Here is a 21544-nt window from a genome sequence, read left to right on the forward strand (position 1 = left end):
CGCCAGGCCTCCCTGTTCATCACCAACTCCCAGAGTTCACTCAGACTCACCTCCATCGAGTCAGTGATGCCATCCAGCCATCTCATCCTCTGTCATCCCCTTCTCCTCCTGCCCCCAATCCCTCCCAGCATCAGAGTCTTTTCCAATGAGTCAACTCTTCCAATGAGGTGGACAAAGTACTGGAGTTTCAGCTTTAGCATCATTCCTTCCAAAGAAATCCCAGGGCTGATCTCCTTCAGAATGGACTGGTTGGATCTCCTTGCAGTCCAAGGGACTCTCAAGAATCTTCTCCAACACCACAGTTCAAAAGCATCAGTTCTTCAGTGCTCAGCCTTCTTCACAGTCCAACTCTCACATCCATACGTGAGCACTGGAAAAACCATAGCCTTGATTAGATGGATCTTTGTTGGCAAAGTAATGTCTCTGCTTTTCAATATGCTATCTAGGTTGGTCATAACTTTCCTTCCAAGGAGTAAGCATCTTTTAATTTCATGGCTACAGTCATGGCTGCAGTGCTTTTGGAGCCCAGAAAAATAAAGTCTGACACTGTTTCCACTGTTTCCCCATCTATTTCCCATGAAGTGATGGGACCGGATGCCATGATCTTCGTTTTCTGAATGTTGAGCTTTAAGCCAACTGTTTCACTCTCCTCTTTCACTTTCATCAAGAGGCTTTTTAGTTCCTCTTCACTTTCTGCCATAAGGGTGGTGTCATCTGCATATCTGAGGTTATTGATATTTCTCCCAGCAATCTTGATTCCAGCTTGTGCTTCTTCCAGCCCAGCATTTCTCATGATGTATTCTTCATATAAGTTAAATAGCAGGGTGATAATATACAGCCTTGACGTACTCCTTTTCCTATTTGGAACCAGTCTGTTGCTCCATGTCGTTCTAACTGTTGCTTCCTGACCTGCGTACAAATTTCTTAAGAGGCAGGTCAGGTGGTCTGGTATTCCCATCTCTTTCAGGATTTTCCACAGTTTATTGTGATCCACACAGTCAAAGGCTTTGGCATAGTCAATAAAGCAGAAATAGATGTTTTTCTGGAACTCTCTTGCTTTTTCCATGATCCAGCAGATGTTGGCAATTTGATCTCTGGTTCCTCTGCCTTTTCTAAAACCAGCTTGAACATCAGGAAGTTCACGGTTCACATATTGCTGAAGCCTGGCTTGGAGAATTTTGAGCATTACTTTACTAGCGTGTGAGATGAGTGCAATTGTGCGGTAGTTTGAGCATTCTTTGGCATTGCCTTTCTTTGGGATTGGAATGAAAACTGACCTTTTCCAGTCCTGTGGCCACTGCTGAGGTTTCCAAATTTGCTGGCATATTGAGTGCAGCACTTTCACAGCATCATCTTTCAGGATTTGAAATAGCTCCACTGGAATTCCATCACCTCCACTAGCTTTGTTCGTAGTGATGCTTTCTAAGGCCCACTTGACTTCACATTCCAGGATGTCTGGCTTTAGGTCAGTGATCACACCATCATGATTATCTGGGTTGTGAAGATCTTTTTTGTACAGTTCTTCTGTGTATTCTTGCCACCTCTTCTTAATACCTTCTGCTTCTCTTAGGTCCATATCATTTCTGTCCTTTATCGAGGCCATCTTTGCATGAAATGTTCCCTTGGTATCTCTAATTTTCTTGAAGAGGTCTGTAGTCTTTCCCATTCTGTTGTTTTCCTCTATTTCTTTACATTGATGGCTGAGGAAGGCTTTCTTATCTCTTCTTGCTATTCTTTGGAACTCTGCATTCAGATGCTTATATCTTTTCTTTTCTCCTTTGCTTTTTGCTTCTCTTCTTTTCACAGCTATTTGTAAGGCCTCCCCAGACAGCCATTTAGCTTTTTCGCATTTCTATTCCTTGGGGATGGTCTTGATCCCTGTCCCCTGTACAATGTCACGAACCTCAGTCCATAGTTCATCAGGTACTCTATCTATCAGATGTAGTCCCTTAAATCTAATTCTCACTTCCACTGTATGATCATAAGGGATTTGATTTAGGTCATACCTGAATGGTCTAGTGGTTTTCCCTACTTTCGTCAATTTAAGTCTGAATTTGGCAATAAGGAGTTCATGATCTGAGCCACAGTCAGCTCCTGGTCTTGTTTTTGTTGACTGTATAGAGCTTCTCCATCTTTGGCTGCAAAGAATATAATTAATCTGATTTTGGTGTTGACCATCTGGTGATGTCCATGTATAGAGACTTCTCTTGTGTTGTTGGAAGAGGGTGTTTGCTATGACCAGTGCATTTTCTTGGCAAAACTCTATTAGTCTTTGCCCTGCTTCATTCTGTATTCCAAGGCCAAATTTGCCTGTTACTCCAGGTGTTTCTTGACTTCCTACTTTTGCATTCCAGTCCCCTATAATGAAAAGGACATCTTTTTTGGGTGTTAGTTCTAAAAGGTCTTGTAGGTCTTCATAGAACCATTCAACTTCAGCTTCTTCAGCGTTACTGGTTGGGGCATAGACTTGGATTACTGTGATATTGAATGGTTTGCCTTGGAAACGAACAGAGATCATTCTGTTATTTTTGAGATTGCATCCAAGTACTGCATTTCGGACTCTTTTGTTGACCATGATGGCTACTCCATTTCTTCTGAGGGATTCCTGCCCACAGTAGTAGATATAATGGTCATCTGAGTTAAATTCACCCATTCCAGCCCATTTTAATTCATTGATTCCTAGAATGTTGACATTCACTCTTGCCATCTTTTGTCTGACCACTTCCAATTTGCCTTGATTCATGGACCTGACATTCCAGGTTCCTATGCAATATTGCTCTTTACAGCATCGGACCTTGCTTCTATCACCAGTCACATCCACAACTGGGTATTGTTTTTGCTTTGGCTCCATCCCTTCATTCTTTCTGGAGTTATTTCTCCACTGATCTCCAGTAGCATATTGGGCACCTACTGACCTGGGGAGTTTCTCTTTCAGTATCCTATCATTTTGCCTTTTCATACTGTTCATGGGGTTCTCAAGGCAAGAATACTGAAGTGGTTTGCCATTCCCTTCTCCAGTGGACCACATTCTGTCAGATCTCTCCACCATGACCCGCCCATCTTGGGTTGCCCCACGGGCATGGCTTAGTTTCATTGAATTAGACAAGGCTGTGGTCCTAGTGTGATTAGATTGACTAGTTTCCTGTGAGTATGGTTTCAGTGTGTCTGCCCTCTGATGCCCTCTTGCAACACCTATTGTCTTACTTGGGTTTCTCTTACCGTGGACGTGGGGTATCTCTTCACGGCTGCTCCAGCAAAGTGCAGCCGCTGCTCCTTACCTTGGACGAGGGGTATCTCCTCACCGCCGTGTTTTCTCTTACCGAAAACCCTCTTTGCAAGAAAAATGGAAACGTGTTGATAAGGGTCTTCTGTGCTGGGTGGTGAGACCTGCAAAGTGAGGCTGAGAACCGGGGTCCCAGCACACCATTGCCCTTCTGAATGTGTTCTCACCTGGACAAGTCCCCAGCGCAGCTGAGTGATGAGGTGATACATGTTAAGGAACCTGATGCAAGAGACTGAAAAGTTTCCAATTGCCAGAGAAAGGCATGTGTCTTGTTGACTTTGGGCCCAGCGATCGGGGAGCCAGATACCCTCTGTCTGAATCTAGTCGAGTTAAAACCACGGCTTTTGGGGTTCCCCATGTGGGCAGTTGGGTGAGCAGTGAGTCTGGAGACTAAGCAAACATTATCCACCGTTCTTGCCCTGGGGTGACCTCAGGGACGTCATTTAACATCCAGCTCTTAAAATGTATGGTGTGCAAAACGTGGCCACTTCCTCACTTTCTGGGCATGTGGCAATAAGACCATATTCTGCCACCTGTGGAAATCCCTGTAGAAAATGACACTGGAGGGACCGGAGAAGGCTCTTACAATGCTCCAGTCATATTGCATGTGCCCACAAAACACTAATATGGTCTGATGGTGGAGGCACTTGGGAAAAATATGAATGAAAGCCTGGAAGGCTTCCTGTTGGCAGTGTCCACCTTCCTATGCGACCACAGTGTGAAGTGAAAAATTAGGCCCACTATGCTGTTCATGCAGAAAGAAAAGTGAAGCCAATTTCCCCTTTTCCTTTCAGAGCAGATCACCTCAATTCTCTACCTGACTTTGCCTGGGTAACTTCTGAAGGTGAGAGTCGCGTTCATCGTGCATTGAGACTCCTCGTATGTAACTGTTCATCTTGAGAAGACAGCTTGTGAGCAGGATACTGACCAGCTTCTTCATCAGCACGTGGACATACCAACCGCTTGACTCTCCATTCAAGTCGGAAGAGGCCAGGAGGGTTACTGCTGCTGTCTGCTCATTCTCCACGTGACCCCAACAAACAGTATAATCAGATCAAAGTGGCCATCCTGGCTTCCAGCTGAAGGAGGTTTCCAAATATCTAAGAACCCCAGGGGTTTCATTGGTGGCTCAGTGGTAAAGAACCCACCTGCCAATGCAGGAGACGGAGGTCAGATGCCTGACCCAGGAAGAACTCACAGAAACTGTACCACAGCTACTGAGCCTGTGATCCAGAGCCTGGGAGCCGCACCAAGAGAAGCCATCACAGTGAGAAGCCCCCTCTGCAGCAGAGAGGTGCCCTCGCTCGTGGCAACTAAAGAATAGCCATGCAGCGGCGAAGACCCAGCGCAGCCCAAAATAAATGCAATAAATAAATAAAACTATTAAAAAAAAAAAAAGGAATCCCATCACCTGCTCAGCCTAGATTCACCCCTTTGACTGAGAAAAGGGAAGAGACCTTGGAGGCTCCTGCCAGGTCCCATGGAATAAAAGTTTTGCTGTTCTCTTTGGTTAAAGATGCCTGGTAAGATCACAAGACCTCTTTGACACTGGAGTGCGATATCGATCTGGGAGCATCTGGCTTCCTTTGGAGCTGAAAATGACACCACACGTGACTTCCCATCCCCAGACTCGGGAGACATCACGGGTGGGGCTCGGTGGCCACGTGGCTTCCCTCAGCCCCTTGGGCCAGGTGTCATCTCTCCTCGCAGTGGACACAGCCGGGGCCCCACTGCACAGCACTACAAACGCTTCCTACCTCCTTCCAAGGATAATTTGTTTTTATTTCCATTGGCGGCTATAGCGTAAACAGAGCATCTTTTTAAAAAGTAAAAATCTCACAAAATAAACAATCAGACTGAAAAAAAAGAAAAACCAGCCTTCCAGGAGAGCAGACTCGCTCAGACTTTGCTCCCTGGGATTAATGATGTGATTCATACCTGTTGTTCTCGTTTCCCGTCCCCCGACGTGCAGAAAACACACTACAGCTTAGAGAAAAATAAAATACAGTCGGTTCTATTCATCGCTTCCCTGGCAGGAGCAGTTAAACTGTGGGGAAGGCACCCTGATCCTTGCAAACCCACTGGAGTCCTGGGCAGATAACATTCTGACATTAACTTTGTAACACGTTGTACCTGAGCGGGGGATCAGAAGTAACATAATGGTCCTTCAGGAAATCTGTGTCATGACTAATAGTTACCTTCACCCAGTGCTTTCAAAATGTTTTATAAATGTTCAGTGAGTATCTGAGGTTGAATTAGAAAGTTAAACGCTTAGAGTTGAGAATGTAATTATTGGAAGAGATGTCAATTTGATGTATGCTTTATTTTTTCTATATTTTAATGTGAGGTGATATGTGTATTTCTTTTTAGAGGAACTGTAATATGATATCTTAGAGAAGGCAATGGCACCCCACTCCAGTACTCTTGCCTGGAAAATCCCATGGACGGAGGAGTCTGGTAGGCTGCAGTCCATGGGGTCGCTAAGAGTCAGACACGACTGAGCGACTTTACTTTCACTTTTCACTTTCATGCATTGGAGAAGGCAATGGCAAACCACTCCAGTGTTCTTGCCTGGAGAATCCCAGGGACGGGGGAGCCTGATAGGCTGCCATCTATGGGGTCGCACAGAGTCAGACACGACTGAAGCGACTTAGCAGTAGCAGTAGCAATATGATATCTGGGCTTCCCTGGTGGCTCAGAGGTAAAGAATCTGCCTGCCAATACAGGGGACTCTGGTTCCAGCCGGGAAGATCCCCTGGAGAAGGGAGTGGCAATCCACTCCAGGATTCTTGCCTGGAAAATTCCATGGACAGAGGAGCCTGGCGGGCTACAGTCCATGGGGTCGCAAGAGTCGGACACGACTTAGCGACTAAACAACAACAGTCTGATTTCTACTGTGGTTATAATGGGAAAGTGAGAGAGTAAAGAGAAGAAAAACAATAGCCATGAAAGTGCTAGCAACACTTATCGTTGACGCCTAAATCGTGCAACTACACAATTTAGAGTGGAACTCAGAGATGACTTGTTCGCCCAACGCCTGCATTTCATAGTCAAGGGCATCGGGCACGGTTCTGAGTTGAAGGGCGTCCTCGGAAGGTGTGCTCACGTCCCAACCCTCTGTACACGTGACCTCATTTGGAAACAGATTTGCAGGCAGAATGCAGATAGGATGAGGTCCTAGGATGGGCCCGAATCCAACACCTGGTGTCTTTATAGGAAGAAGGGCAAAGATGTGGACACTGACATGACACAGACCCTGGAGTGATGTGTCCACGGCCCAGGGGACACCCAAGACTGCTGGCCAGCCCGGAGCCCAAGGGACAGGCCTTCAGAGCCTTCACGACCCTGCCAGCTCCTGTACTCCAGGCTCCTGGCCGCCCACGTGGTGAAAGAAAGCCTCTCCCGGCCTTACCTGCACCGGTTGGCAGGGATCTGTGAGAGCAGCCCAGGAAACTTCCAAGGGCACTGGGGAGCTTGGCAGTGGGAACAGAGGCCAGGGTCTTGGGGGAGCTGAGGCCAGGTCAGAGGGCAGCCTCTCCTCTGGGCCCTCTGGTGTCTCTCAGCTCAAACCATCTTACAGAAATGCAAATCTTTCCTTAGGATTCCCACCCCACCCCAAAAGTGTTTCCACCTTAGTATGAGTTACCTTAAGGGCATTGCATTAAGGAACCTGCATTAGAACCTGCATTAAGGATTTGAATAAAGGTTGTTAATGAGAGAGCTTCCCTGGTGGATCTGAAAGAATCTGCCTGCAGTGCAGGAGCCCTGGCATTTCAATGCCTGAGATGGGTTCAGTCCCTGGGTCGAGTTAATGAGAGAGGCAATCCACAGGGTGTCATGAGGAGATGGAAGGGTGCAGGTGAGCCCTGGGGCCAGGGGGGCCAAGGGCTGCTAGGGAGATGCCCCAGAATCCTCCCACCGAGGGGTGAGGAGCTGGGTGTCTGATCGCTTCGCACGGGCCTTCGCACGTGCCTTCGCATGCGCCTGCTCTGCCCTCTGGGGATCTAGCATATTCCTCTGGACAGAGAGTGTCCGCGGACAAAAAGACTCAGCCAGCCTCCAGCACGTCTACACCTGTATTTGGGGTGAGCTGGGGGATGTCGAGGTGTGGGGATGCAAGCGGGGGGGGGGGGGGGGCACACTCACTGCAACCTCTGAGTGTCCTTTCCCATCATTGTTTACACAGACAACCAAAGTGCAATCATTCTGAATTGGAGGCTGGGTGTGGAGAATAAGGAACCAGAAAAAAAAAATTTTTTTTTAGTTCCACAAAATTTTTTAAGAAGAGAAAGTTAAGTCAGGAAGGCTAGAATAGTTGAAAGTGAGATAATCAGTATTGGCAAAAAATATATTAGGACAGGAAGAATAGAGATGCCTTCAGAGATTCTTCCAGAAGTACAGCTGGTCCTCATTGGCCATGGATTCTGTATTTGCAAATCAACTCATTACATTTCTCTGTAACCCCCAGATCAACACTGTGCTACTTACTCACTCAAGGACATGGATGTAGTTGAAAAACTCTGAAGTGGGCCCGGTGGGCATGTTCCCAGGTGAGGACACACAGGGACAGCCTGCCTTTTCTGAACTGCGGAGTCGGAGGAGACTCCTGAGGGTCCCTTGGGCTGCAAGGAGATCCAACCAGTCCATCCTGAAGGAGATCAGTCCTGGGTGTTCATCGGAAGGATTGATGCTGAGGCTGAAACTGATACTTTGTCCACCTGATGCAAAGAACTGACTCATTGGAAAAGACTCTGATGCTGGGAAAGATTGAAGGCGGGAGGAGAAGGGGACGACAGAGGATGAGATGGTTGGATGGCATCACCGACTTGATGGACGTGAGTCTGAGTGAACTCCGGAAGTTGGTGATGGACAGGGAAGCCTGGTGTGCTGCAGTCCATGGGGTCCATGGGGTCGCAACTGAGAGATTGAACTGAACTGAGCTGCCTTCCTGCCCCAGCCCTCAGACTGGAGACTGGGGTCCTTTTACGGCAGTTAGTGACACATTTTCCACGTCATGTGCTTTTTTGGGTGATTTTGCTGCTTAAAATGGCTCTCAAGTGTGGCACCGGAGTGCTGTCTGCTCTCCCTAAGCGTGAGAAGGCTGAGACAAGCCTTGTGGAGAAAACCTTTGCTAGTTCAGCTTTGTTTGGGACTGAGTTATAAGGCGGTTGACCATGAGTTCAACCTTATCATTATTGAACCATCCATATCTGTTAAATAAGATACCTCTAAACAGAAACGTACATAAAACAAAGGTATGAATCGGTTGGCTGGTGAAAATGTCATAGCAGAAGTTTGCAGGAACTATTTTCTACAGGAATGATGGTTCCTGAGTTTTCCTGAAATTCACTAATCTTGTGTTCATGGTGACTACAGAGCTTAACCACCATGAATAACATAACCATTATCCACTGTACTACGAAAAGTTTTCAGCAAAAGATACTTAGTAAACTCTCTTTGTCCAAAATACCAGTGCAAGCAGTCTTTCCGTAAAGATAGTACTGTCTGGCATATCAGATTCCATTTTATCTTCATTTTACCATTGATTTTAGGTATGGCAAAGGGTGAGAGCAATTTTTCGCATTTTGTAGAATCTCCCAGGTCATACTGGTAAGGTCCTTGGAATTGATAATAAACCAGTGCACAGAACACACACAAATAATGGTATACTGTTTTGGTTTAAGCACAAGGAAAATTAGGTTAAAAGTCAAGCCATATGTTCATTTATCCCAATTAAGAGAGCTGGAAAAACAACACAGGAATGAAAACAATTGGTTGCTTACAGAGCTTACTCCTTAAGAAAACAAACTGTTAAACAGAGGCAGCGAAATTCAGAAAGAAGTTGTTGGGCAAGGAGAGGGTTGTGGACATTTAAGACCAAGGCTCTGTTTAATGACAGATTTCACATCTTAGATATTTTGCCCTGAAGCTCCCAGTCCCCTCAAGGCAAAGTACTGGCGTTTACTGTTCCTAATTGCTGGTTTTAGCAATTCTTCGGGGGATAAAGGGGATTCTGTGAGCACCCAGCCAGGTGGAGGCTAACATCTGTCCGGTAATCCTGGGTGTTCACCCAACATTGACCCCAGCCACGTGCTTGTTAGGTTTCACCTGGTTGGAGAAATTCAGATCACGGCCTTTCTCTGCCATGTCAGCCCCCCTACCTGACAAAGACAGGGATTCACTGTGCCTAAGAGCGAGCGTTCTTACCGACTCACCAAGCAGAGTGTCCGTGTTGTTGAAGAAGGTCTCAAAATGCAGAAGAACCTTGGGATTTGGGGCTTCAGGCTCTGCCAGCCGGTGGTGCTTCTGTTCTTGTTTCTGTTGCTGCTGTTTCTTGAATTTCACCACGAGTTCCTCTCCAGAGGCCACTGCACGTTTGCGTGGGGTCCCCGAGTGCCTGGGTGGCTGTGGCGAGGAATACACGCGGGCTTTAAGGAATGCGGCCTTTGTTCAGCGTTTCCCTCTGTAAACTGAAAACTAGCCCCTGAGCTGGAAAGGGAGTGGCGCCAGCGACAGAAAACCCCTTCTTCCGCCCCGGATGCTCACAGCGCCAGACCCCTCTCCCCCGTCCTGCAGGACTCCCGCTGCCCACCCCCAGCTGAGCCGGAGTAACCCCAACCCAAACTGCTATTTTTTCAGGGACAAGATAAGACAGAGACAAAGGGCCTGGGCGTGAGTAGAAAGAGGCTGGAATGCTGCTGAAAGTTCTAGGTCACGGCCATGGACTGCAGGGTAGAGCTGTGGAGAGTGGAAACCTTTTAGTGAGGAACAATTACATGGAGAGCTGCTGAGAATGCAGAGCTGATTAAGGGGTCCATTAAAAGGAGAAAATGCAGGAAAAGAATAACATGGCTGAGAAGAGCTGGAAGGGATTTAAAGGATGTGTTTGAGAGTCTGGAAAGCCAGGCCCAGACTCTTGTGCCTCAGAGTGGCCCCTGGCCAGTGAGAGATGAGCAGGACCTGCCAATGAGGCGATGCCGTCAAGTACTCAGCACGGCAGCTCTCCCTCCCTCCCTCCCTCCCTCCCTTCCCCCTCGCTTCTTCCTTCGTTTCTCTCTTTCTTTCTCCCTCTTTTTCTGTCCTGAGGATAATCTTGGAAATAATGGCATGCTGAGACCAACAGGAGCCCAGTGGCTCAGAGATGCATCAGAAGACTAGAGACCCAATGTCTCTAGTTCGAGAGACGCAGGGAGAGAAGAAGCAGGAGAGAAGCAGGGAGACAAGCTGTGAGCTCCCACAATGAAGTCTCAGGGGCCAGAGAACTTCTGTAAGTGTGATCGCTGGGGCTTATTCTTGATCTTGGAAAAACAGAGAGCAGAAGGAAAGATGACAGAAAACAAAAGCATTTCAAACCCCTCCAGGGAAACGCAGATTCCCTTAAGGCAAAGGGCAGGTTGGTGAATTTAAAGTACATCCCTAGAAAGAATCTCAGTTCAGTTCAGTTCATTTCAGTCACTTAGTCGTGTCCGACTCTTTGCGACCCCATGAATTGCAGCACACCAGGCTTCCCTGTTCATCACCAACTCCCGGAGTTCACCCAGACTCATGTCCTTCGAGTCAGTGATGCCATCCAGCCATCTCATCCTCTGTCGTCCCCTTCTCCTCTTGCCCCCAATCCTTCCCAGCATCAGAGTCTTTTCCAATGAGTCAACTCTTTGCATCAGGTGGACAAAGTACTGGAGTTTCAGCTTCAGCATCATTCCTTCCAAAGAAATCCCAGGGCTGATCTCCTTCAGAATGGACTGGTTGGATCTCCTTGCAGTCCAAGGGACTCTCAAGAGTCTTCTCCAACACCACAGTTCTAAAGCATCAATTCTTCGGCGCTCAGCCTTCTTCACAGTCCAACTCTTACATTCATACATGACCACTGGAAAAACCATAGCCTTGACTAGACAAACCTTTGTTGGCAAAGTAATGTCTCTGCTTTTGAATATGCTATCTAGGTTGGTCATAACTTTTCTTCCAAGGAGTAAGCGTCTTTTAATTTCATGGCTGCAGTCACCATCTGCAGTGATTTTGGAGCCCAAAAAATAAAGTCTGACACTGTTTCCACTATTTCCCCATCTATTTCCCATGAAGTGATGGGACCGGATGCCATGATCTTCATTTTCTGAGTGTTGAGCTTGAAGCCAACTTTTCACTCTGCACTTTCACTTTCATCAAGAGGCTTTTTAGTTCCTCTTCACTTTCTGCCATAAGGGTGGTGTCATCTGCATATCTAAGGTTATTGATATTTCTCCTGGCAATCTTGATTCCAGCTTGTGTTTCTTCCAGTCCAGCGTTTCTCATGATATACTCTGCACATAAGTTAAATAAGCAGGGTGACAATATACAGCCTTGACGTACTCCTTTTCCTGTTTGGAACCAGTCTGTTGTTCCATGTCCAGTTCTAACTGTTGCTTCCTGACCTGCATACAAATTTCTCAAGGGGCAGGTCAGGTGGTCTGGTATTCCCATCTCTTTCAGAATTTTCCACAGTTTATTGTGATCCACACAGTCAAAGGCTTTGGCAAAGTCAATAAAGCAGAAATACATGTTTTCTGGAACTCTCTTGCTTTTTCGACGATCCAGCGGATGTTGGCAATTTGATCTCTCGTTCCTCTGCCTTTTCTAAAACCAGCTGGAACATCAGAAAGAATCTAGAAGGTTATTATAATAATGGTCTGAGAATAGCTAAACACAATGGTCACTAAGTTCCAGTAAGAGTCAAGAAGTCCTGACAGGGTTGGGAAATTCCGGTTCATGAGTTTGTAACACTGCGATGTTGCATGGAGCAATCACGCGGACTTTGGCTTCTCCGGTGGCCAAGATGATTGATGGGTTTTCTGTAGCATCATTGATCCTTATTGTTTAAACACGTGTTGTGTAGGGTATTATTTACTCTTAAAGCAGTGGATGAATGGCTACTTTTGGTCCTTTCTATAACATTCCAACAATTTAATCAATAGGGTCGGAGCACTGAACAGTACTTGCTGAGGCAGGAGGCTGGGGGATCGGGTAGGAAGGAATGACACAGGATGACGAGGAAGCTTTGGATGGACCCACATCACCTTCACTTGGGGGGCAGGGGGTGGTGACCGGTGTGCGCACAGGCCAGATCTTAGCAAGCTGCACACTTTAAATATGTGCATTTTATGACTGCTGATCACGTGCCAATGAATCTATTAAAATCACATCTGCGTTTTTCTTCTCATAGAATGAGTTGAGTTTTGATGTGCACCGTCTCAATCAATCACCGAATGTGTAAAATAGTTCACCACATCCAAAATCTCGCCAGCACGTCTATCACTTAATGATCAGCTCGGAGTAAAGTTTCCAGAGCTGACCTAGGTCCCGCCACACTCTGTGAATCACAGAGCCACTTTCTCCTTCGTTGCCATTGTAGGTGCTCGATTCACGTTCCAGGGGTGCAGTCTCGATTTTACTCCACGTCTTGGGAGGCTTTCGTCAGCCGTGACGTGGGATACAGTGAACAAACTGGTTTCTCCGTATGAACATCCCTCTCATCTCCTCTGTTTTGGTTCCTGCGTGAAGACTCTCTCGGTTAGGCTGCATCTATATTAAGTTCACTCATTTCTATTTTAAGCACGGTCCTGACTTTCAAGGAAGAGCGGCAGAAAAGGACGATGGCGTCAGCAGTGTAGGAAGCCGGCGGCTTTCCACGTGGACCCCGAATCTGGTCTCTCTCAGTGGAAGGCGCAGATGAGGCTTCAAAGGCGCCGATGACTCTGAGATGCTCTCCGGGTCCTGACCAACGCTGCTGGTGCCAGTGTGCTCTGAGTGGGGGCGGACCTGGAAACCCTGTCCTCTTGCATAGAGGGTGAGGCAGGGCTGACTGGGCACCAGACACCCAAGCCCTGCTCCGAGACATCCCGTCCAGGCCCCCACGAGGCCCCGCCCAGCAGGATGCCTTTCTGACAAACAAGCCCCCGAGGCAGCACCTGGGGGCTGATAAAGGAAGCCTGGGCCCCCTTGCCCCCAGTCATCAGAAATCACTGGGACACTGAGCACTGTGTGTGCTCTTTTCGACTTTCCTTAGGGAATTTGAATAAAAGCAGAACAGGATTAGAAGCAAATATCCAGCCGACCAGGGGCTCCAAACACCCACTTCCCCTGTTTGGGGAGAAACTGAATAATTAACTGATATTCAGGCCTTGCACTTTAGCCAATCTGGTCAAACTGAAATACCTTCTGCTGTGAAAATTCCCTTGTAAAAATACTATATATAGAAAATATTCCAAGCCTTTGAGCCAGCATTTTGCTTCTGGGAATCGATTTTAATTCCACAATCAGAAACACATTTGAGGATTTATATAAAAAATAACTTGTGATTTTTCATCAGAATAATAATTGTGATACAGTTATAGTAAATTACAATGTTTACATTATTCAAATTAATGGAAAATTGGAAACATTACTTGTTTGCATGACATAAACCTGCCCTGATACATCTACCCCATAAAAGGCACAGGCGTTAAAAATTATGTTTACTAAGAATTTTTAAAGATATAGAAAAGAATATACAGAACTGTGTCTGAAAGGCATAATAAGAAAGTTCAAAGTCACGCAGAATTGGATAAACAGCTGAGTCGATGCCGGTACAATATCACAATAACGCCTGACACGTATGCAGTCAAAGTGCACTGTTATCTCAGCCAGTCCTCAGGTGCACATTTCAGAAAGCCCAGAATTGAAACAAAGTCTTCAAAACAGCATCTCCAGTAATCTTATTCTTGCGTGTTGTCTACGTTTTCTGCAGTGAGTTCATAGGCCATTTGTAATTAAAATAAAATTTGTGACCAAAAAAACAGGAAACTACATCTGCTTAGTCACACATTCTTTTTTAAAGCACAAAGGACGGATTCTGACATTCACAAGATGAGATTTAGGACAAAAGCAAGCATGCAGTGAAAAAAACACCGTAATACAGCCTCCAAACGGAGCGATTGTCTTTCAGAGGTTATTCATCTCACTGGATGACAATTCTTCTGATGTTCTTGGTTATTTAAATTTGCTGATTAATAGCTGGACACTGCATGATTCAGGCAGTTGTGACTTTCCAAAATTTATGGATTGGGGATAAGCTGTGTACGTGTGTACATGTATGTGTGAAAAAGAGAGAGAGCACATACATTTGTGCATTTTCTTCTTAACTCGTGCATTTTACCTGGTTCCAGGAAGTACTGAAGTCAGAGTGATTCCTGATGAGCTGTCACCAATTATGTGTAAGTAGAAAACAAAGTCAGAGAAGGCAATGGCACCCCACTCCAGTACTCTTGCCTGGAAAATCCCGTGAACAGAGGAGCCTGGTGGGATGCAGTCCATGGGGTTGCTAAGAGTCATACACGACTGAGCGACTTCACTTTCACTTTTCACTTTCACGCATTGGGGAAAGAAATGGCAACCCACTCCAGTGTTCTTGCCTGGAGAATCCCAGGGATGGGGGAGCCTGGTGGGCTGCCATCTATGGGGTCACACAGAGTCAGCTGTGACTGAAGCGACTTAGCAGCAGCAGCAGCAGCAGAAAACCAAGTGGCCGGCTGGGAGGAAACACCGCCCCTCCAGGTTGCTCTGGGCCTCTGGTGGGTGTCTTTGACCCTTGGGGCTCTGCAATGTCTGCCTCTTTCAGGGTCACTGTGAGCGTTTAGAAAAGGCAGAGGAACCAGAGATCAAATTGCCAACATCCACTGGATCATGGAAAAAGCAAGAGAGTCCCAGAAAAACATCTATTTCTGATTTATTGACTATGCCAAAGCCTTTGACTGTGTGGATCACAATAAACTGTGGAAAATTCTTCAATAGATGGGAATACCAGACCACCTGACCTGCCTCTTAAGAAACCTATGTGCAGGTCAGGAAGCAACAGTTAGAACTGGACATGGAACAACAGACTGGTTCCAAATAGGAAAAGGAGTTCGTCAAGGCTGTATATTGTCACCCTGTTTATTTAACTTCTATGCAGAGTACATCATGAGAAACACTGGACTGGAAGAAACACAAGCTGGAATCAAGATTGCCGGGAGAAATATCAATAACCTCAGATATGCAGATGACACCACCCTTATGGCAGAAAGTGAAGAGGAACTAAAAAGCCTCTTGATGAAAGTGAAAGTGGAGAGTGAAAAAGTTGGCTTAAAGCTCAGCATTCAGAAAACTAAGATCATGGCGTCTGGTCCCATCACTTCATGGGAAATAGATGGGGAAACAGTGGAAACAGTGTCAGACTTTATTTTTCTGGGCTCCAAAATCACTGCAGATGGTGACTGCAGCCATGAAATTAAAAGACGCTTACTCCTTGGAAGGAAAGTTATGACCAACCTAGATAGCATATTAAAAAGCAGAGACATTACTTTGCCAACAAAGTTTTGTCTAGTCAAGGCTATGGTTTTTCCAGTGGTCATGTATGAATGTGAGAGTTGGACTGTGAAGAAAGCTGAGCGCCGAAGAATTGATGCTTTAGAACTGTGGTGTTGGAGAAGACTCTTGAGAGTCCCTTGGACTGCAAGGAGATCCAACCAGTCCATTCTGAAGGAGATCAGCCCTGGGATTTCTTTGGAAGGAATGATGCTAAAGCTGAAACTCCAGTACTTTGGCCACCTCATGCGAAGAGTTGACTCATTGGAAAAGATTCTGATGCTGGGAGGGATTGGAGGCAAGAGGAGAAGGGGATGACAGAGGATGAGATGGCTGGATGGCATCACTGAGTTGATGGACGTGAGTCTCAGTGAACTCCGGGAGTTGGTGTTGGACAGGGAAGCCTGGTGTGCTGCAATTCATGGGGTCGCAAAGAGTCGGACATGACTGAGCGACTGATCTGATCTGATCTGATCTGTGAGCGTTTAGCGGGGTCACTGACTTTTCTCTGTCGTGAACTTGCTGATGGGTGCTGAAGGAGCCCCTAAAAGTGGGCTCCTTCTGAGTCCTTGTGAGGACACAGTTTGCAGCACCCCTGGGCAGTGGTCTTCACACCCTCCTTTACCTCTGTTGGGTGGGTCACACTGACATCACACGGGAGGCCGTTCTGAACTTGGCCCTGTCTTGTCCTGAGCTCCTGTCATTGGGATGTCTCACCCTGAAGGCGGGCACTGCCCAGGAACGACATTGTTACAGATGGAACATTTGATTCACCCAGCCCCTAGCAATTCTCGGAATACAGGATGGTTTTCTGTTCCCATTTTCATTTCTTGATACTTGCAAAGAGCATTCAATCCAGGGATAAACCACCCATAATAATTAACCAGACAGAGCAAAATCATTTGTTACTCAAACCTTGTTACTTCAACCTACATTATTACCAAGGGAGAAAAGCCACTGGCCTCCTACAGATATTGCTACACGGTTGCAAAAGAGCAAGTGGGTTAAAGTTGTACTTTTTTTTTTCCTTCAGAAATTCCATTTGCCAAAGCGCCAGGATTGCACCATCCTTGTTGCTCATGCTGATAGCCCTGCAACACGAGGTGTTTTCATAGGCAAAGGGGTTTGCAACATCAGACCCACGCTTCCAGATGACGCCGCCATAGTGACCAGCATTGACAGAGCCAGCAAGAAAAACGTCTCCGAGGAGCTTTGCAGCGCGATCTGTGAGCACCCTTGGGTTTCTTTGGGAAGAATTACACAACCGTGCTTTATTCACCCGCCCTTTAACTAAATCAGTAAATATGCATTGAGAACCTACTGTGAGCAAGGCACTCTGCTGGGTGGGAGAGAAAATGCAAAGATGGAAAGGAGACAGTAGGCACGCTACAGACGGAGATGTGCAGGGAGCAGAGAAGGTCATTCCCATCCAGGGGAAATCCAGATGAAGCCAGAAGCCCCACCCTCTTGCTGACCTTCCCACGCCACCTCCTGGCCCCTCCTCCCACCCCTGGACCAAATGTGACCCAACTAACTCCCTAGATGGTCTTCTTCTACCCATCCTTGTTCAAGTCCAATAAGTTCTCCTACAGCAATAAGTGTGATATTTCAAACACCCCAATCTGATCATCAAAATACCTGCATACAACTCTGAAATAGCTTCCCATTTTATTTTAGAATGAAGACCAACATTTGCTCCATGGCCTCCAAGGTCACAGATAATCTGGCCCTGCCGGCTTCTCCAGGCTCCTGCTAAACACGGGTTTCCTCTGCTCGAGCCGCAGTTTTGGGCTTTTTGACGATGTGCATGCTCTCCTGTCTTAGAGTCTTCAAAATACTGCTGCCCCCAGCCCACCCCACCAGAATCCTCTCCTGAGCTCAGCTCCAAGTCTCCGACCCCAGACGATCTCCTCTGAGTTGCCGGCCTGCGTGACATGATGCATTGCGGGAGCATTCTGCATTTGGGGCTGTTAGCGCTTGTTTTAATCAGACACAACTGAGTGTGGCAGAAAAGTTGAAATGCCAGTGGCTTAATACCATCAATTTCTTATTTAAAGCATCAAGAGCTGAACAAGGGGCTTCCTGGGAGGCTTAGCTGGTAAAGAACTCACCTGCAATGCAGGAGACCCTGGTTTGATTCCTGGGTCAGGAAGTTCCTCTGGAGAAGGGATAGGCTACCAACTCCAGTATTCTTCTTTGGAGATTTCCACAGACAGAGGAGCTTGGCGGGCTACAGTCCATGGGGCCGTAAAGAGTGGGACCTGACTGAATGACTAAGCGCAGCACAGTGCAGAGCTGAAGAGAGCCAGAGAGATATCTGGAAGAACCAGGGAGCCGGGGTCCTTTTAGGACCTTCCTCTGATCAGACTCCGCACTGGGCTCTACCACGCTGTGCATGATGGCTGCTCGAACTCCGGGAGCTAAGGCTCCACTCTAAGCAGCAGAATAAGGAAACGGAAGAGATAAACAGTGACGCTCATGCCTCACATTAAGGCTGCATTCCATAAGCTGCACACGATGCTTCATCTTATAAACTATTGGCTAGAACTTATTCACACACCACAGCTAGCCAAAGGGAAGTCTGAAAAATGGAGTGGACGATGGGTGAGCCCTGTCCAGCCAAAAGTAAGGGGATGGACCATTTGGTTCTCTTCTTAAATGCCACCTCAGTTTCTGAGGACCTTTCCTGGGTCTCTCATCCTTAGCTATGCTCCACGGCGGCTTTCAGCTTCTATCATATCACTTTTTTTTTTCCCAAGCCTTAATAGTATCTGATTTTTTTTGTTGTTGTTTCAAGATTTAATTACTGAACCTGTCATTTTGTGACTCTACTTCCATCCCTCTGAATAAACAGTAGGGGGTTTATCTGATACCCTCATGGATACAGCTTTATGCTAAGAGCAGTGTTTGGTGCACAGTCTGTGCAAATATAATAGACGTGTTGGGGGAAAGAGGAAAATAAAGTGATCGCTACATGCTCACTACCAGTGATCACGCTGCCAAGCCCAGAACCATTAGCAGCTTCTGAGTCAACAGCAAAGACTAGAAAGGTTTAGCAGGCTCGAAAATGTTTCTCCCGCCCTGTCTGTCATTTAGAATCACCCGTTAGGACTGACTTAGTCTTAGGTTCAGAGCTTGGCCCCATTTTATGATTTCATTCATGGCAGGGAATGGTGGATCCAAATTAAGTACCTATCAAATCAGTCTTTACCTGGAAGAAAGATCCTCAGAAGATGGTTATAAAATCTGAGAGACATCATGATCCGGGGGGGAGAGAAACCCCCACTATAATTTTCATTTCAACATTTTCCCTTTTCAGTGTGAAAGGGAAGACCATTGGTAATGACAGTAAGGCAACAGGTAGGAAGCCAGGACTATTGCAGGCACCATGGAAGGTGCCCCTAGGGCAATTAAAAACACTGTTCCCAGGCGGCGTCAGTGGTAAAGAACCCACCTGCCAAGGCAGACGTAAGAGATCTGAGTTCGATCCCTGGGTTGGGAAGATCCCCTGGAGGAGGGCGTGGCAACATGCTCCAGTATTCTTGCCTGGAGAATCCCATGGATAGAAGAGCCTGGCAGGCTACAGTCCATAGGGTTGCAAAGTCAGACATGACTGAAGCGACTGAGCACGCATGCACAAGCAAGGAAAAGAAAGACGAGGGTATGGTGAAACATCTTGAAATAACGTTACCATGAAACAGCTAGTGGAAAAATAAACTCATGCGGAGCACACAGGTGGAACCACGCTGTAAGAAGATGGAGTAAGGGCCGAAACCAAGGAGCAGCCAGCAATGGGAGAGGAAACCCCCCTGGAAACGGGCCACCGCTGCAACCACAGGGCAGAAAAACAAACAAGTGCACACGTCGTCCCGGTAGAAAGGACAACAGGTTCCGAGTAATTTATTCCCACCGCCTAGAGCATCATCTTGGCGTGAAGGGCTCATACATTTCTACAAACAACAGTGGGGATGACAACCCTGACACGCTGTGCACAGAACCGTCTTTCCAGACATTAATCCTCGGTTCATCTTGAGACAATATTAGGCGGCAATTTGTTTTCTGATTGTTTACTCAAGTCAGCTCAGATAGAAAGCCACAGACAGCTTCCAAAGGTATGGATCATCGTCCGATGAGAGGCGAAGTCACATAAACAAGGAATCGATGATGAACGATAGGAAATTGCAAAGCAAACAGAGAGGCCAGATGGCAACGTGCACGCAGCCACGGCAGGGGAGGGGCAGGCAGTGAGCATCCGATCCTGAGCCCTTGGATCTACTGATTTTTTTCCCCCTCCTGACACAGGAAAACCGAAGGAAGGCAAAGGGAAGGACTCCAACAGATTTTTTTGTGTGTTTTCAAATTTGATTTGGTTAAATCCATCAGGGCCACTCCACTTAGTGTACAGGTCAGCAGGTAGGTCTTTCATTCAATCACCACATTATACCTGCATCGCCTCCTTTATGCCGTGGGAAATAGTGGTCACGAGAATCCCTCAAGGGGTCCCCTGGGGGTTCAGCAGGAAAGAACCCGCCTGCAATGCAGGAGATGTGGGTTCCATCCCTTGGTTGGGAAGATTCCCATGGAGAAGGGAATGGCAACCCACTCCAGTATTCTTGCCTGGAGAATCCCATGGACAGAGGAGCCTGGTAGGCTACAGTCCATGGGGTTGCAAAAGTTGGACGCGACTGAGAGAATAAAGAGAAACAACAATAAGATATTCAATGCAATGCAGGGATAGTTTCCTTAGAAGAGTCATCTTAACAATCATACTCTCTGCCCTGGTCTACCACAAATGTTTAAGATATTATTTTTATTCCCCAAGTTTAATTCTGGGCTGAATTTCTTGGATATGTTCCTCTGAAATGACTAAACCCTGATGATACTGGGTCACTTTAGGTTTCTAAATATATTCTTATTATTTCCATCCTTATTTTATTATCTCCTAAAGGCTTTGGAAAGAATAAACATCATTCTGAGAAAATAAAGATAAGTCATCAAAGCAGGCGACTCAGAGCTAAAGCGGAGGCTTTAAGGATAGCATACACGTCCCACGATGTTTTCTCTTTTTTCCGAATCTCCGCACAGAATCTTGTGGCTTGGCCTTCCAGGGTTACTCAGCACAGAGACAGAGAACAACAGACTGACTCCAGAGAGCCTCGAGGGGTTGTACACCCCATGGAAGGGACGGCACTTAACGACACTGAAGGGAAACCGTTCTGCCAGCAAGTATCAAGAGACACCTCGGAGACGCCCTGAACCTCACTTTACCCACCTTCAGGGGTTGCACTTGATCTTCAAGGAGCTCGGCAACACTGAAATCCATTATTACTCAGTGCCTCTGGAAGTTGTGGGAAAGTGCATTTTCCTAGAAAAGATTCACAAACGAATCATGCGTGAGCCTGGAATCATCATATTGAGATAAGATCAGACAGGACACAGCGAAACAGAACATAGAGTCACACGTCTAAAACCTGTGGGCTCCCCAGGTGGGGTTAGCGGTAAAGAATCTGCCTGCAATGCCGGAGATGCAGGTTCGATCCCGGGGTCGGGAAGACCCCTGGAGGAGGGCATAGCAACCCACTCCAGTATTCTTGCCTGGAATATCCCATGGGCAGAGGAGCCTGGTGGGCTACAGTCCATGGGGTCGCAGAGTCAGACGCGACTCCACGACTGAACAACTAAAGGCCTGACCGATCCAGCCCAAACTGTCTCTCTGATAAATGTTTCAACACCGCACTTTTGGCCCGCCCCATTCACCTCTGAATGAACTGTTCAGGTGTCTCTGGGGAAGAAAGGAAGATGTGGACCAGAACTCGGCCCCTGGGACCCCTCTGGCACCTCACTTGGAAGACCGTTTCTCTGAAAGTGATGCTGATGAGACAGCCTCCCCGGCCGCATTGCCGTCAG

At 46.9% G+C, this 21544-nt stretch overlaps 1 long non-coding RNA gene across 1 annotated transcript; it reads right to left on the reverse strand.

Annotated features, from left to right (window-relative positions):
• Positions 1-1665: 1665 nt before the first annotated feature.
• On the reverse strand, positions 1666-21125 carry LOC147362064 (uncharacterized). The gene is made up of 2 exons (XR_015137751.1): positions 20910-21125; positions 1666-9688 (listed from the first exon to the last, which is right to left on the reverse strand). It is a non-coding gene; the product is annotated as an uncharacterized LOC147362064 (long non-coding RNA).
• Positions 21126-21544: the final 419 nt, after the last annotated feature.

This window comes from Bos grunniens, chromosome 12 (genome assembly GCF_055505025.1).
Source record: "Bos grunniens cultivar Pamir isolate PY7600 chromosome 12, Bosgru_T2T1.0, whole genome shotgun sequence".
NCBI lineage: Eukaryota > Metazoa > Chordata > Mammalia > Artiodactyla > Bovidae > Bos > Bos grunniens.